Source organism: Lepidochelys kempii, chromosome 10 (genome assembly GCF_965140265.1).
Source record: "Lepidochelys kempii isolate rLepKem1 chromosome 10, rLepKem1.hap2, whole genome shotgun sequence".
Taxonomy (NCBI): domain Eukaryota; kingdom Metazoa; phylum Chordata; order Testudines; family Cheloniidae; genus Lepidochelys; species Lepidochelys kempii.
The window spans coordinates 29,211,893-29,229,556 of NC_133265.1; the positions used below are offsets into that span (position 1 = coordinate 29,211,893).

At 39.0% G+C, this 17,664-nt stretch overlaps 1 protein-coding gene across 11 annotated transcripts in view; it reads right to left on the bottom strand.

The window, feature by feature from the left end:
• RBFOX1 (RNA binding fox-1 homolog 1) overlaps positions 1-17,664 on the bottom strand; it is a 2,436,731-nt gene that overhangs the window by 1,822,451 nt on the left and 596,616 nt on the right. The window lies entirely within an intron of this gene.

The following is a 17,664-nucleotide window of genomic DNA, read 5'->3' on the forward strand; positions in this document are numbered from 1 at the left end:
TATTAACAGAGCTGCCTAATCCGCAGAGGCCTTTCACAGAAGCTTTTGTTTATTACCCCCACACATCCTTAGTTGGATATCAAGGTTCTTGTAATCAATTCACACTTTGGACTCTTAGGATTATGGAGTATTCTAGGATGGCAGTGCTAAAACAAAATGCTTTAATTCACCAGGTGTCATGTATTTAGTTAGAGATTTTGACGAATCCTTTCTATTTAGATGTGCCATCATACTTTGTGTTCTATTTTAAAAAAAGAGATCTCTCCTTTACACAAGGACTGTATGACTCTTATAAACTTTTTGTTAGCATGGCAGGCTTGTCTGCCACATTAATGTTAGTGCTAGAGTTGAACAACTTGTCAGCTGCCAATATTAACATTTTCAGAGGGGTGGGAAGTGGGGATGCTGTCTCACAGAGTGAAGCTTCTACTATGCAGAGAGATAGAAAAGGTCTGGATACAGAAGAACCTTTCAGAAATTTGGCATACTTCAGGGGATTCTCCCTTTCCCTTTTCTGAAACAAAAAACAACTAGATGTTAAACTGTTATTCACTGATTCATAAGTGTTAAAGTAACTCAATGGACCCACCTTGCTTTTCAGATGCACAAGTTATTAATAGTTTACATATTCTGTATAGAATGAGCATACTCAACTAATATTAAGGATGTCATTGCACTTAGGGACTGAATGGAATCTCACGATTAAAGGTGAACCTGTACATTGTAAGGAGAGTGATCACTTTAGATAAGCTATTACCAGCAGGAGAGTGGGGTAGGGGGGAGGTATTTTTTCATGCTTTGTGTGTATAAAAAGATCTTCTACACTTTCCACAGTATGCATCCGATGAAGTGAGCTGTAGCTCACAAAAGCTTATGCTCAAATAAATTGGTTAGTCTCTAAGGTGCCACAAGTACTCCTTTTCTTTTTGCGAATACAGACTAACACGGCTGTTACTCTGAAACCTGTGTGGCTTGTGAGTTGTAATATCTAGAAAAAAAATAAGGTGAGAATGATGGGGTAACACTCAATTATAGTAAAACCATGAAAACTGGAAATTAAATCTTTAAATGTTGATTTTTGCATGTAATTTTCTCTTGTTATAATGGTAATAGAGGTTGACTGAGTTACATGGTAATTAATGTTCTCACTGTCAATAGATGTTTATGTTAAAAATAAAAAATCTTCCAGTGCCACTATAATAGTGCTAACATTACACAAAGATTTTACATTCACAGATTTTTAGAATGGAATGTATTAATTTAAAGGAGGTATTGGTGTGGTAAGATGTGTCTCTGCAGTTTGAATAAAGCCTCCTAGCTGTAACTCTGCCTTGAACCTTATTTTCCATCCAGCATGTATGTTAAATAACTGTCCTAGTGATTTTCTTTCTGAAAGCTCCAATTTTATTTAAGTCAGGCAAATTGGAACTCTTTATCCATGATCAGAAATGAGATTTGTTCCTTGATACATATTTCAGAAAAGATGCTAAAAGACAAAAGATAAAAGTAATAGGTAAATAAATATCTCAAAAAGGCTATGGAGTAATTTTACAAACTGCTATTTTAGGCACATTGTAATCCTCAATTTGCCCTTCTTCTTTAAACAATAGTGACAAGCGTATAAATGGTGGCTTAAGATGGACTACATATTTTCAGCTGAGGTCAGGAGTTGGGAATGTCAAAAGGGTTCACACTTGGCCAAACTATGCTCCCACTGAACTGAATAGTACAACTCCCATTTTCTAGGAAGTATCGTGGTGACAAACTTTCAAACCTTGCAATCAATTTTTCATGGCTTTATACATATTTATATTTTCAAACTGATCTTTGCAAGCAAATTCTTACTTGTCTTTTAAATGAAAAGAGGTAATTTTTGAGATTTTTAGTCTTCAGAATAAATCAGTGGGCTCGGAAAGAGTCTTTGCTTCTTAGGGGATTCCTGAAAAACAGGGCTATAAGACAGGTTTCAGAGTAGCAATCGTGTTAGTCTGTATCCACAAAAAGAAAAGGAGTACTTGTGGTACCTTAGAGACTAACAAATTTATTTGAGCATAAGCTTCCGTGACCTACAGCTCACTTCATCGATGAAGCTGTAGCTCACAAAAGCTTATGCTCAAATAAATTTGTTAGTCTCTAAGGTGCCACAAGTACTCCTTTTCTTTTTGAGGGCTATAAGAATTATTCTTTAGAGCTCTTCCCGGCAAAGAATGTAGTGATTCCAAGGGTTCTACTTGTCAGACAAAAAAAGAAAGATCAGGGATAGTGAGAGTCTGCTATTCAATGGAGAAAGCGAGCTGGTAATGGAAGATAATAAGAAGGGAGAGCTGCTCAGTGCCTACTTTCCTTCAGTCTTCACACAAAAAATAACGTGACCATGTGACTAGCGAAGTGATCAAGGGGAAGGGATGCAGATCAGGATAAGTAAAAAACAAATCAGAGATCTGACTAATTTGATTGAATTCAAATCAGTAGGGCCTGATGCTATATACCTCAGGGTGCTGAAGGAATGTGCTGAAGAAATCTGAGCCACTGGCAACAATATTTGCAAACTCATGGATGACAGGAGAGGTCCCGGAAGATTGGAGAAGGACTGATGTAGTGTCCATCTTTAAAAGGGGGAAAAGAGAAGAGCTAGGGAACTATAGACCAGTCAGCCGGACCTTGATACCTGGGAAGTTGCAACAACAATGTATAAAACATTCAAATTTGCAAATACCTGGAGGATGAAGGGTTGATCACTAGAAGCCAGCATGAATTTACTAAGAACAAATCATGCAAACCAGCTTGATTTCCTTCTTTGACCTTATAACTGGTTTGGTGGATAGGTAGAATGTAGTGGACACAATATACCTGGACTTTAGCAAGGCTTTTTACACAGTCCCACACAACATTTTCATAAATAAGCCGGAGAAATGCAGGCTCAGTAGAACTACTACTATCAAGTGGATACCTAATTAGTTAAACAACCACAAACAAAGAGTAACTATTAATGGAAGTTGTCACATTGGAATGAGATCTGAAGTGGGGTTCCACAGGGATCTGTTCTGGGCCGGTGTTTATTAGTATCTTTATTAATGATCGGGAGGTAGGAATAGAGAGCATGCTGATCAAATTTGCAGATGACACAAAGCTAGGGGGAGCAAACACTTTGGAGGATAGAGCTAAAACTGGAGAACTGGGCTATAGATAACAACATGTAATTCAACAAAGACAAATGTAAGGTGCTACACGTAGGGAAGAAAAAACAAATGCACAAATACAGAACAGGGTATAACTGGCTTGGCAGTAGCATTGCTGAGAAGGATCTGGGAGTTGTGATGGATCACAACCTCAACATGAGTCAACAATACAATGCTGTTGCAAAAGAAGCAAATACAATTGTAGGTTGCATTAAAACAGAGGCATAGTGTACCAGTCATGGGAGGTGATAGTACCTATCTATTTGGCACTGGTTAATCCTCAGTTGGAGAACTGTGTCCAATTTTGGTGACTGCTGTATAGAAAGGATGTAGAGAAACTGGAAAGGATCCAGAGGTGAGCAACAAAGATGATCAAAGCTACATGAACAAAGGCTGAAGAAACTGGGTATGTTTCATTTGGAAAAGAAGAGATTAAGGGGGACATTATAGCGGTCTTCAAATATTTGAAAGGCTGCCATAAAAAAGATGGATAAAAATAGTTCATTCTTGCCACAGAGGGCTGGACAAGAGGCAATGGGTTCAAACCACAGCATAGCAGATTTAGATTAAATCTCAGGAAAAACTTTCAGACTGTAAGAACAGTAGGACAATGGATTAAACTGCCTAGGGAAGTCATGGAAGGTTTTGAAAAAGAGGCTAAAAATAGTTAAATCCAAGCACACTGCAAAGAATTACAAATAGATCTCACAAAACGAGCAACAAAATAGCAGATGAAATTCAATGTTGATAAATGCATAGTAATGCACAATGGAAAACAATCTCAACTATACATACAAAATGATGGGGTCTAAATTAGCTGTTACCACTCCAGAAAGAGATCTTGGAGTCATGTGGATAGCTCTCTGAAAACATGCACTCAGTGTCCAGTGGTAGTCAAAAATATAACAGAATATTAGGAATCATTAGGAAAGGAGTAGGTAAGATGATAGAAAATACCATATGTAATGCCAGGATTATGTCACGGAGGTTGTTGAAGTCATGAAATCCATGATGTCCGGCCACCTCTGTGACACTGGGGACCCCTGCAGCAGCCCAGCCTCTGTGGTAGGTTTGACATCCCTCCAGGATTGTCCCAGAGTCTCCAGGAATTAAACATTAATTTTGAATTAAAGATTATGTCATGTAATAAACCTCCAGGAATACATCCAACCAAAATTGGCAACCCTACTCTGCGGGAGGTGGGGGATCCTCCCGCAGCTGCGCAGTGCGACCACATACAACTGATTGGCCTTCGCTGCCGCCCGTGAGCTGCCCAGCTGATGCTGCTGGCAAGGGTCCCCCACTGCTCAGTTACTCAGTTGCCGTGAGCACCCAAGGCCCCCCCATTGCTCCCAGCCACCAGCAGTGGTGGCAGAGGGACTCCAGAGTGGCTCAGCAGCCACGGGCAGGGGGTCCCCCACAGCTCCCCAGCCTCCACACTGGGAGGGGCCCCCAGCAGCAACCTGGCCACCATGTGTGTGCGCACAAGGTGCTGGGCTCTCCTCCTCCCTCCCCATTTTGTCAGTTTTAGTAAAAGTCAGGGACAGGTCACGGCTTCTGTGATGTTTTGTTTATTGCCCGTGACCTGTCCCTGACTTTTACTAAAAATATCCATGACAAAATCGTAGCCTTAATCATAATGCCTCTATGTGAATCCAACCCACATCTTGAATATTGCATGCAGATCTGGTCACCCCATTTAAAAGAAAGATATATTGGAACTGGAAAAGATACAGAGAAAGGCAACAAAAATGATTATGGGTATGGAAGGTTTCCACAGGAGAAGAGATTAAAAAGACTGGAACTGTTCACCTTGGAAAAAAGATGACTAAGTGGGGATATGATTAAGTTTTATAAAATCTTGATTGGTGTGGAGAAAGTGAATAAGGAAATGTTATTTACTCCTTCACATAACACAAGAACTAGGGGTCATCAAATGAAATTAATAGGCAGCAGGTTTAAAACAAACAAAAGGAAGTACTTCTTCACACAACACACAGTCAACCTGTGGAACTCCTTGCCAGAGGATGTTGTGAAGGCCAAGACCATAACAGCGTTCAAAAAGAACTAGATAAGATCATGGAAGATAGGTCCATCAATGGCTATTAGCCAGGATGGGCAGGGATGCAACACCATGCTCTGACTGTCCCTGGCCTCTGTTTGCCAGAAATTGGGAGAGGATGACAGGAGATGGATCTCTTGATGATTTCCTGTTCTGTTCATTCCCTCTGAAGTACCTGGTGTTGGCCACTGTTGGAAGACAGGATTCTGGGCTAGATGGATCATTGATTGGTCTTACCCATTATGGCCATCATTATGAGGCTGGATAGCCATCTGTCTTGGCTGGCTTAGACGCAATAAATCCTGCATCTTAGCAGGGGTTGAGACTAGATGATATTTGCGGTTCCTTCTAACCTTATTGTTCCATGATTCTACTGCAAAGAAATAGTGTTCTCTTGGGCCTTTTGGAGGGATATCTAGGAATAAGCTGCATTCAACAGAGGGTTGAAAGGAGATGTTTAAGAAAGGTTGTGACCATTACCAATCAAACTTTCTCAAGAGCAATCCTTATTGATCAGGATTCATCATCCTAATTGCTGAAGATACATACATAAGACTGACAGCACATAGTATAGTGCCACGAAAAAAAACCCAAAATCTTGATTTTTTTTTCACAGGAAGGAAAGGCTGCAAATATTCAATTTCAAGAAAACCAAAATGGAATTTTCTGGTTTACCAGCTACCCATTTGGTAGACAGGCAGCCCAGTTTCCTGGGCTCCCCATGTGACTGGCTTCCTGAGCTGGTCAGTTTCCCAGGCTGTCCACCAAGTGGTTCCTGGTCTCCCACCAGGCAGGGAGATGAGTACCCCTGGAAGTGTAGGAGCCTGCCAAGCAGGCAGTCAGGGAGCCTGAGAACCCAACAGCCTGCTAGCCTGTCTCTGCCTAGTTTCTACCGTATGTTATGACACATTCCCAGCTCTAGTATGAAGTTAACATAATTAGGGATCAGCGCTGTATCCTATAATGGTGTCCTCTGAAACATCCAGCATTAAATGATTTCCATTAACCCTGCAGAAATTATAGTAACAGCAACGTAATATATGCCTTACTTGCAAGCCTCCCAGAACTATTTCCCCCCCATTATAAAATAATTTTACACACTGTACATGAACCAGCTTTGTACAGCCAATGGGTAAGGGCCATGGCACTACAAATAAAACAGCAGCTGGCACTAGAAAATGACTTGCTGCAGCAGCAACCAGAGCAGGAAGTTCCAGCTTGTTAGAAATCAATATATTATAATACTCAAGCCTTTGCTGGAACAGGATTAGGTTGAGGACACACTCCTTTCATTCAAGGGAGAGAGAGGTAACAATCAAGGAGACCAGTTTGGTCTTTGGCATCAGAGGGATGCTATTCTTTGCTGAAGAAGCAGCCTAACCATGGCCAATGGGTGAGACGTAAATGATGCTTTCTTATAGCAATGCTTTAAGGAAAGCACTTCCTAAATACTGATGGATTTAAGCATGCCCTTAAGAACTTTCCTGAATCCAGGCCTTAGGTATGAGTCTCACAGTGAAACAAGTAGGCATTTTCACCAGAGGCAGAGATCAATTGCAGAAGGAATGATGCAAGCTAGTGGTCTGAACATGTAAGTAGGAGCCACAAGTCCCAGGTTGTGACATTAATCATCTGGTTTGTCCAAGGCCATACTTTATCTCTCCAGTTCAGTTTCCCCATCTCTAGAAATGGGGCTATTCCATACCTCCCAAGGATTTGTGAAGATAAAGTGTTATAAAATATTTTTTCTGAGATGAAGTAAGCTCCATAAATGATTGCACTATTAAATATTAAGTTAATAAAGGCTAATTACACCATTTCTTTATTTTTTTGAATGGAGGCATTTTCAGGTTTCAGAAAAAACTGTGCTGGTGATCTGGTCAATGAAAACATCTGAACAATGCTACAGCTGTTGCCAGCTCACAAGGAAAGTACTTATGTTTTTTTCAAGGAAGGAAAGAGGCAGATTTGGAGCCTGTTTATGACGAACAATCATTCCAGCCTTCCAGTCTCATGCAGGGCATCCACCTGGTACAGGTTGGCAACTCACTGGATTGCATTAATGGGGAAACCTAATTTTTCACTTAAAACAAGTTTACATGTTGCTAGGGAGAAAATCACAAGACATCTAACTGTCTAAATATGACTTCCCAGTGTGTGAAGAGTAATGAGGTCTCCAAAATCAAGCATGTATCTACCTTACAGATAATATACAAGATGATTTAAGAAGCCTTTTAAAACCAGTATCCCTTTCAGCACTTTGTGCTGCAGTCAAATATGGAAACATTAGATCACCAGAGGTACGAAATGAAAAAGTCTGAGGGTTACTGCAAACTGCTCATTTTCTCAGTGGATCAGAAGCAAGTTATTCAGCACAGGTGTTCTTGCAATTGTGATAGAACAGGAGAAATCATTTTGTTCAATGCCCTTTGAGAAACACTAAACAACCACTGCACAGAGTGGGGCGTGCTACTACACAACTCAGTGATCTAAACAATGTACAACAGCATTATTAGCCAACTCAAGGCCTGCCAGAGACATTATCTTTTCCTTGATTTCATGCACAGTTTGTGTTTATTAGTTAATTTGCGTTGTTCCTGCATCTTCAAAAATAATAATAAATAATGATTATATATGAAAAAGGCAAAACAGTCTTTTTTTAAAAAAAATAAAAGCCTGGAATTTCCCATGCCATGAACAGGCATGTTACTATCATGACATGTGCATCATGCCAACTTGCACTTAACAACTGGGAGTGGGAAAATGGTTCGTTAGCCATGATACCCTGACACAGAGGGGCAATTGTTTAGTGTTTAGGAATTTATACATGTAGTTTCAAATGTGAGCAGATCAGAATATTTTCCACTCACTGAAAATAAAAAGGGATATTTTTAACAAGAAGCTGAATATGATTTTGAGGAAACACAGTGGGATGTTAAGGCTTTATCTACCAGAATCAGACACAAAGGAAAAAATATCTGTACTAGTCTATTTTATTTCTTAGGTCCATCTCTAATATTAACGCTTGAATCCATCTGTATCATTAAGTCTTGGATACCCTTCAATTCCTATGCGTCCAACAGGTAAACTAATTTTTGACAAGGTGTAATGCCAATCACACTTAGATCCCAATCCTACGATGCCAGATCCAGCGGCAACACTGGATTCAACTAGAGGATTAAGGTGTTACAGACAATATGACACTACAGATTTGAAGAGCTATGAATATGTAATTGATAGGCTTCTTGGATCTTGTTATGGAGTTTGAGAAAGTTATCACTATTGCCTCTTTTGCACTGATACCATGTTCAACTTTGTGCACAGCTCAGTATATTTTTAACACATTTTAACACTGCAGTAAAACTGATTTAGAAAACAATATTCAGTTCCCCCATTCCTTCCTTACCTATTTCCCCTCCACACACTCCCCCACTCTGACAGCAGCCCAACATTTATACTGATAGTTTATTATACTTTACAATGAACAAATGTGCAATTTGTTTACTTGGCATTGTTGGTAATTTGCATTACAAAAGTGGTAGAACCCTCAAAAAAATCTTTCACTGAGGATCTGCCATTTCAAACAATCTCTTTGTTTGTATTTTTAATGACTCATCTCATTGACAACCACCTTCAAAGAAAATTGTAACTTTACTCCACCACACACCCCGTTAGCACACAATAAACAAGGGCTGCCAGAAACTATGAATAAAATGATTGTTTTTAAATTTTAACTTTTGCTCATCCTTAGCATGAGGACATTTGAAATGCATGAATTTGACATGATTACGCTTATTAAATAAAAACAACTGCAAAATTTCACAATTGTATTCCTGTTTATGTGAGCTGGACATGACACCTGGCAGAACATAGTTTCCTGCCATAGACTCTAGACTATGTACACGGGCCGCAATTCAGACAAGCATTGAAGCGTGTACTTAATTTAGAAACCTGAACTGGGGCCATGATCCTGCAATGTGCTGAGCACATACAGCTTCCACTGAAATCAATGCAGTCATTGATCAGGCTTATGCCTCTGGGAAATGTAAGTAGGTGGACATTGTCTTATGTTGCCTCCTCCACTCTGCCACTGTCAGCGTCAATGCCCCATTAGCTCATGTGGATTAGTTCATGCCCCATTAATTCATATGGATACACACATGCATGCATGTGCGCACACACACTTATTATTTGTTCACACAAAATGCTGAAGTCAAGGCATACTTAGAGTAATACAACATGCAAAAAAAAAAAGGAATGCAGTATATTAACATATGGTTACACAAAATGGGCATTTCCTTATATATGTGTGTGCATGCATACAAGGGGGAGATTTAAAATCAATGCAGGAATCTTACTTGAGAATTAATGTTATAATAAATTTAGTTTTTTGTACAGGGAATACATTCTCAAAATTAACTGTGCCTGAATAGAGATTTTGTTGGGGGAATATCAAACTATACTTGAAAGGCGTATGTTATGGAATTTTTTTTAATAAATATTGCTAGAAACTTCCATTTATAATACTCAGATTTTATCAGAGTCTACTTTTCATTAACATTTTCCTCTGAATTATAAACCCTACTGGATCAAAACTTTTTGCACTGCTGTTCCAAAAATAAAAATGTTTAATAAGAATGTCTGTCTGCATGTGATGTGCTTATAGAATAACAGATTAGTCAGTGCTGAGAAATTTTTTTTGAAAGAATAGATGAGACAGTTATATGTATGTTTGCAAAAAATATTTTTAACACACACACACAATGAACTTTTGTGAGCTTTAGAAACTTGGCTCTATAAATAATAATTAGTTTATGTAAAAATGTATTCAGAAATATTTATGATGAAATGTCAATTCAAAATAAAACAGACAAACATCTTTAACCTAATGAAATTACACAATAAATTATTTCCAAGAACATTCCAATGTCAAGGTAACTCACTTAATTATCCATTATCATAAAAATGGAGACATAATGCTAATTAAAATGAAGGGGCAAAGCCATTTCCATTTTTTATTAAGATACATTGGCCTCTTGAACAGCTATTAGCCTTGCTGTCAGGGTTAGGTGGAGGACAAAATTTGCCCTGGTAGGTAGACCATTGCAAGCTGGTTTCAAAAGCTTAGGAACTGCAATGTCATAATGAGAGGCAATTGGAAAACTATCTGCAAGTCATTTGCACACAGCACACAGGAAGCTTTTGTGTTACGACCATTATTTCTGCAGTGTATTTTGCAGCTGCAGTGCTCAGTCACCTCAAACAATGAAAAGAATTATCCATGCTTGCAGTTGAGAATACAAATATACCTGAACATTGCCTGAAATTGTACATGGCATTCAGCAAACAAAACCTTCCAGCAATATACTTGTCTTAGAACTTTATTTGTCAGATTAACAGTACTGCTTGCATATGCAGATATTTTGGGAGTGGATTATCACAGCCGGTAGGACATTTTACCTTCAGGAATGAACAATGTGGAATGAAGGAGAATGAAGGGCCTGGATCATTTCAGTGTATCACAGATGGCAAATTTCAATGCTGGTTACAGTCAGCCAGTTAGAGTGAAGTTGTTGTGAAAATAAAATGATTTAACTATAAAGTCCCACATTACCATGCATTTGTTGATACAGTTATGAATCCAATAGTGATGTTTCCTTACATATTTATAATGCTGGCATTTGTAAATCAAATAAAGCCTGTTGCAAATCAGCTATGGAGTTGTCAACTACAGGACAAGAAGTACCAGGACAGCTATAATCAGAGCCTGTGGCCTAATCCAGTATATGATAACTAAACCAATATGCCTTGGGTGCCAGAATTAGTCTATTTGGGTTTTACTAAAGTTTCTTTTTCAAAAAAAAATTTTGTGCTAACCAACAACAATTGAGGCAAGAGTGGTCAGCATCTTGCAGAGTTTTGAGCTGTAACTAACAATGGAATTCAGCAGATTTTGATTTTGCTGATGCTTTAGTTACACACCAGTGTATTCCAGAATTGAATTTATTCCAGGACAGAATTTAAATTACCAATTGCCATAGCTAGTTTCATGATTTGCCATATTCAAGGTATTTGTTGCAGAGGTATATTGAAAGAGAATGGTGAATCACTCAACAAAGAGTGCAGTGATTATTTTGGAAGACCGATGAATGAAAAGAAACCAAGGGAGAAATTAAAAACATGTAAACTGAACCAGGTTGTCATAGATTGCATATAGCAGGAAGAGATTGCAGAGGAAATTAGGAAAATGAGAAGGAGAAGGCACCTGGGCCTGGTGAAGTACCAGTGGACCCGCTGAAGTAATTGGGATGGGAAGACGTAAAGTATTTTACAAGTCTGTTCAATGACATGACATTCATAATAAAGAGAAAATGCCAGATTAATGCTGTAAAAGCTTTGTGGTACTAATTTTTAAATGTAAAGTAGATATTACACTTTGTGCTAATTATCTCCCAATTAAGGTTGTTAGGATAAAGATATTCAGGCCTGTCTGCAAAGGCCTGTACTTTAAGAATTTAGGTGTATTCTTATTACTTGGCTAGTTCTAGAGGTATAAAAGAAAGAATCAAAATCACTGTCTGCTGGTGTAAGGGCCTTCTCTTACTGTGACAGTCTGAGGCCCTGTTCTTAGGCTAAGACCTTTGGCTAAGCAGCAGAGGCAGCCATAAGCTAGGAAGCGAACAGTCACATCCTCACATTCCAAACTAGTTACATTGAAATAAGGTGCTATTGGGCTGTTAGGCACTATCAGGACAGGATTGTATTCCTATCACCTCCAGAGAAAGGGAAGTGTCTAGAAAATGAAAAGGAAACTTAGTTTGATAGCATCCTGTCTGGCAAGAACTCACTTATCATCAGCTGGGATGTGAAATCCTCACTTCTGTATTGTTTTGTCATTATAGTTCTCACTTTGTTATTGTTTGTCTGTATAATCTCTCTGGTTCTGTGATTGTTCCTGTCTGCTGTATAATTAATTTTGCTGGGTGTAAACTAATTAAGGTGGTGGGATATAACTGGTTACATAATCATGTTACAATATGTTAGGATTGGTTAGTTAAATTTCAGGAAAATAACTGGTTAAGGTATAGCTAAGCAGAACTCAAGTTTTACTATATAATCTGTAGTCAATGAGGAAGTGAGTGCGTGTGGGTGGGAGGGGGTGGGTGTGTGAGGGGGTGGGTGGGGGAGATGGGAACAGGGAATGGGAGTAAGGAAGTTGGAATCATGTTTGGCTAAGGGTAGGAATGGGAACAGGGACACAGGTGTAAGGCTCTGTGGTGTCAGAGCTGGGAAGGAGGATACTAAGGAAGGAAACTGGAATCATGCTTGCTGGAAGTTCACCCCAATAAACATCAAATTGTTTGCACCTTTGGACTTCGGGTATTGTTGCTCTCTGTTCATGCGAGAAGGACCAGGGAAGTAAGTGGGTGAAGGAATAAGCCCCCTAACAAAGGTGATGTCACATGGTATGAGAATATGGGAGAAGATTATTGAAAAGCATCTGAGTGGAACAGCTGAAATTTGGAAGGGTCAGTAGGGATTTATGCTAGGAAGGAATACAACTGATGACATATTTGCTCTATGAATCCCCATGGAGAAGTTCAGAGAAAAGAGACAGCGACTGGGTATGTGGTTTTTGTGAACTTGGAGAAGGTGTACAATCACGTTCCGATAGAATTAATTTGATGGAGTTTGTGACAGAGAGGAATGGCAAAAGGATATGTGCATTTTATCCAGGATATGTATGATGGAACAATTACCGTGGTCAAAAGCAAATGGGTCTACAGCAAAGAATTTCCAGGTAACGTTGGCCCGCCTCAGAGGTCAGCACTGACCCCCTTTTTGCCATGGATGAATATACTGAGAATATGAACTGAGAATATACAAAGAAAGCTGCCTTGGAATATGATGATTGCTGATGACTTCGCGATATCTGGGGATAACTTTGAACAGTGGCAACAATGTTTACAGCAGGAAGGATTTAGAGTGATCATTGGTAAAACTGAGGCTTTGATAACTGAGGGAGGAAGTCACACCATAAAGGATATCACAGGCAGAGAGTTTAGAAGAATGAAATAATTTAAATACCTAGGATCAATGGTGACTGAGAATGGTGCCCTCCCAAGTAATACCTGGCATCGTACTAAAACTGCTTGGTGCAAATGGCAGGAGCTGACCCCAGTTGTGTGTTCAAAAGTTGCCAATAAAGTTAGAAAGTAAAGAGGAGTGAATAAAATTGGAATGTATAGAACAGAGAGTTGGCAGCCCCAAGAAGAGAAATTAGTATGCTCTCCACTACAGAAATGAAGATGCTGAGAAGGTCAAAGGATTGGGCACTCCATGATAGGAAATGAAATCAGGTTGTGAGGGACCTAATGCAAGTTGCCCCAACTGAGGACAAGTTAAGGGAGGCTATGCTATATTGGTATGGACATAATGGAATGGAAACCCAAGAGTTATACTGGTAAGATGGCCCTTGCTATGTTCATGGATGGAAGACTACCAAGGGGGAGGCCCAAGATTCAGTACATGGACCGGATACCAGTGGACCTTAGAGAGACCAATTTGCACAACAGCCAGGCATACAACCATGAGTTTGGAAGAAGGCTATGAAAGTCACAGAGCCCAAATAGGGAAGTGGCAAGAAGGAAAAAGAGGGAAGCAAAAAAGAGCGGATGAAGGTGGAGGAGTCAGGCATGTATAACAAAAAGGACCGTGCTGACTCTCCCTTCTCTTCACCCCTACGAGGTCCTTCCACAGATTCCTGATGAGGACTGGGCTTTGCAGGTGGGCACGGATGGAATGAAAGATGTCTGCTGTCCTTTCCTGCGCTTAATCCCACATGGATTATAGATGTAAATAAACCCCCATCAGCACTAAACCACACTAGTTCCCCTCCAAACAGTAAACTCCTCTGCTCCTTCTGGCCCCCAAGGGATATCATGTGACTTTTGCAAGAATCATACTGCAGTGCAGTTGAGGGGCCTGGAGACAGTGAGGAAGACAGGACTGCTGCATGGATGTTCTGAGATCTGTGGGTTTCAAGAGCCAAATTCAAACATGAACTTTTCCCCGGCCTTGCATGGCGTTGGTTCTGCATAATATCTGTAATAATCAACTCAATCGCATCTGAAGGAACCTTACAATACATTCCATGTAGGATCTTAATTTGGAGATTTTCTGTTTCCATGGTTACTCATACATCCCTGCATTTCAAAATTGCCATAGTAAAACAATGATAAAAATAAGGCAACAATGTAAAACAAACCACCACATCTTAGACCATTTATTCTCTTTCACCCTATCATTTGATAAAACTCCATCAGATGACCATTACTATACCTCTCCTCTCAAAAGAAGTCGATTGGCAAACCTGTCTTTCATAATATGTGCCCAATTATTAGACAGATTCCTTGCCTCCCCCTTGAGTAACTTTACAACTACTGTATATATCTTGCAATAAGGTGGAAGGGTTACTATGGCAACATTATTCCAGGAATAAATAACACAATATTGCTTCTGACTCCTTTCAACAAATAAAAGAAAAAAGAATTGAGCACATTCTGGATTAATGGCATTATTTATTTAGAAGACTACATATAACGTTTATTTATATTCAAAACCACTACCTGGTTTTGGTGCAGTGTTCAGTCTTCACTGAACAATTAGGACTGCACCAAATAAACAAGATATTTACTTCTGGAAAATTGTAGAGGTTACTGCTGTATCTCTGACCTCATTTGTCACCAGGACCTGACAGTGCTAACTGAAGATCATAGAACTTATGCAGAGGCCAAATCCAGCTCATCATACCCATGCAATTAGTTGCATTGACTTTGATGCCTACCAATTACATTGTATCGGTCATTATTCAAGTGCCTTATTAATATTGGGCAAAATTCTTCCCTTACCTTCATGATTGGAAGAGAGAGGAATGGAGTGGGGCTATTCCTATCTCCAGGCTCATCAGTTGGGCATTGAACACATTATAAACAAGTGTGTATAAATAAAAAATAAAAATAATAATGTGCTCTTCAGTGGTTATAGGCAAGGGTGAGTCAGGCCATAGGGGATGAGGTGCTGGGCACACTTTGCTGTAGTTCTGAATTCAAGATGCATATACCTGTAGCTAGTACAGAATAACTAAGTGATGGTCTTTGAATTCTACTATGCAAATTTGCCTGCTACATTAACAGCTCAAAATTCAAGTAAACCTGTTAGACTTGACAGAAATAACATTTCATGGCATATTTAACTAAAGTTTAGTTTAGAACAATACTCTGTGTTCAATTTTTATTTCAGAGCAATTCTAACTGGCGTATGCAATGCAGGAAAGGCTTAGCTTTGGTTGGAAATTTACTGAGGAAGAATCATATTAGTAACCACATAACCATCATTTTACCTAGAAGATTATTCCTCTGGATACAAATAGTAGGTAAGTGTCACTATGCACATCCCTGCTCTGGTAGTAACTTTGATTATGAGGTTTTTGCTTTGCTTACGTTCATCTGATCAGATGATTTTATAAATTTTAAATCTGTGAAATAAGTGGGCAAACTCACAAGTTTGCTCATGGAAGAAATGTCATTATTTTCCACATAAAAAGTTGTGACAGACTTCAGATTCAAACTGATCAAATAGCTATTGCACTCTTCAAAGAGTAAGTTTCTTCATGCAAATACTCACAATGTGATTAGGTAGTTTCATACACAGCCCTGAGAATGACCACATTATTGGGGAAATATCTGGTTGCATACCTGTCCAGGCCAAATTCTGATTGTGTGTAGGTGCACATAAAAATATCAGGTTTCAGAGTAGCAGCCGTGTTAGTCTGTATCCGCAAAAAGAAAAGGAGGACTTGTGGCACCTTAGAGACTAACAAATTTATTTGAGCATAAGCTTTCATGAGCTACAGCTCATGAAAGCTTATGCTCAAATAAAAATATCAGTCGTGAAGAATGGAGTGGAAGATAGCCATCCCCACCCTGGTCATCCTGGAGGATCACATACAAATCACACAGGGTGCACAACAAGGTGTGTCATAGGGCTCAGTAGGCATGGACATTTATACACATCCTGACTTGGCAATTTCTGCTCTAAATAGGAACAGATGGTCAGTAACTATTGTGCAGGAGGCTGGTCTTGATCAGAATAGCAGATCTTGATGACAATACATCATACATCAACATTGTTGGTGATGTGTGTCCTAATCTGGAGGAGTGTTATCTCTGTTTCTAGGTGCCAGACAGAATCTAGCATACATGCAATAATGTGTAATTAACCCCACACAGAAGTCTTTGGATTTAATATCTCTTTATTGATTTCATAATGACTTTTTGATTCACACAGCTAGGTGAGAGCTTTTTTGCTGAAAATAAGTAATGAACCATAAATTGAGGGAATTAGTTAACAATTAGTCATCAGATGTTAGACAGACTGCATGAATAGCGTGAGATTAATTAAAACCCAATAACTTTCAGTGCCCTACAAAAATTGATTCTTCATTTTTTACTAATTAAAATACATCTTTACTATATATGTACATACATTAAAACTTGCACTCTTCTTCGGTATAAGCCTAGACCAGGTGATGCATTTGAGAAAAGGCGCATCAACATAATATGAAGAGTCTGACCTACACTGATATAGCATGTCTATCCTAAGATCCAATGCTCATATTCAGAGCTTTACATATTTCTTTGTATTATGTTGGTGCTCTGGTCTCGATACATTTGGTAATTGGACATGTCAGTTCTACAGTATCTAAGAACAACTGGGCCTGTTTTTCAGAATGTTGAACAATTATTGAAGTGAGAGGGAGATGGAGGTTCTCTGAACCTCTCAAGATCTGTCCTTCCGCAAAAAGATAAAGATTCATACTAGAACAGCTACTACTAATTCATGCCTGGTGAGTGGAGCGCAACTTCTATTGACTGCACCCAGGCTGAATTTAGCACCTAGTATTGTATTTAACATAATTTCTTTCCTTTTCACCCTTTCAAGTAAGGTCCTAGAAGCTCTGTGTATAAAATTAAACAATTCTGCATGTGCAGGTGATGGTATGGGGTTCAGATTCTAAACTGAACTGAAAATATATAATAAATACATTCCTCAAGTGAGTCAAATTTGTATTTCTTCTGTTATTCATCTATTAGTATTGATAATTATGACTGGGAATTTCAAAGGAGGAGTTTTAAAACAGAACATTTCAATTTGGGAATATTAAAATTTGTTTTGAATTGAGAAGATCCATTCTGGGTAATGTTGATATTTTGATCCCGCCCACCCCCGATTCGAGATGAAAACAGATGTCAAAATATTGAAATTTGCTGTGGGATTTCCAACAGCTTTAACACTTTGTTCCAGTGCTCCACAAGATAGAGCTCTTAAAGGGCTAGAACACTGGTTCACTTGAAACAGAGC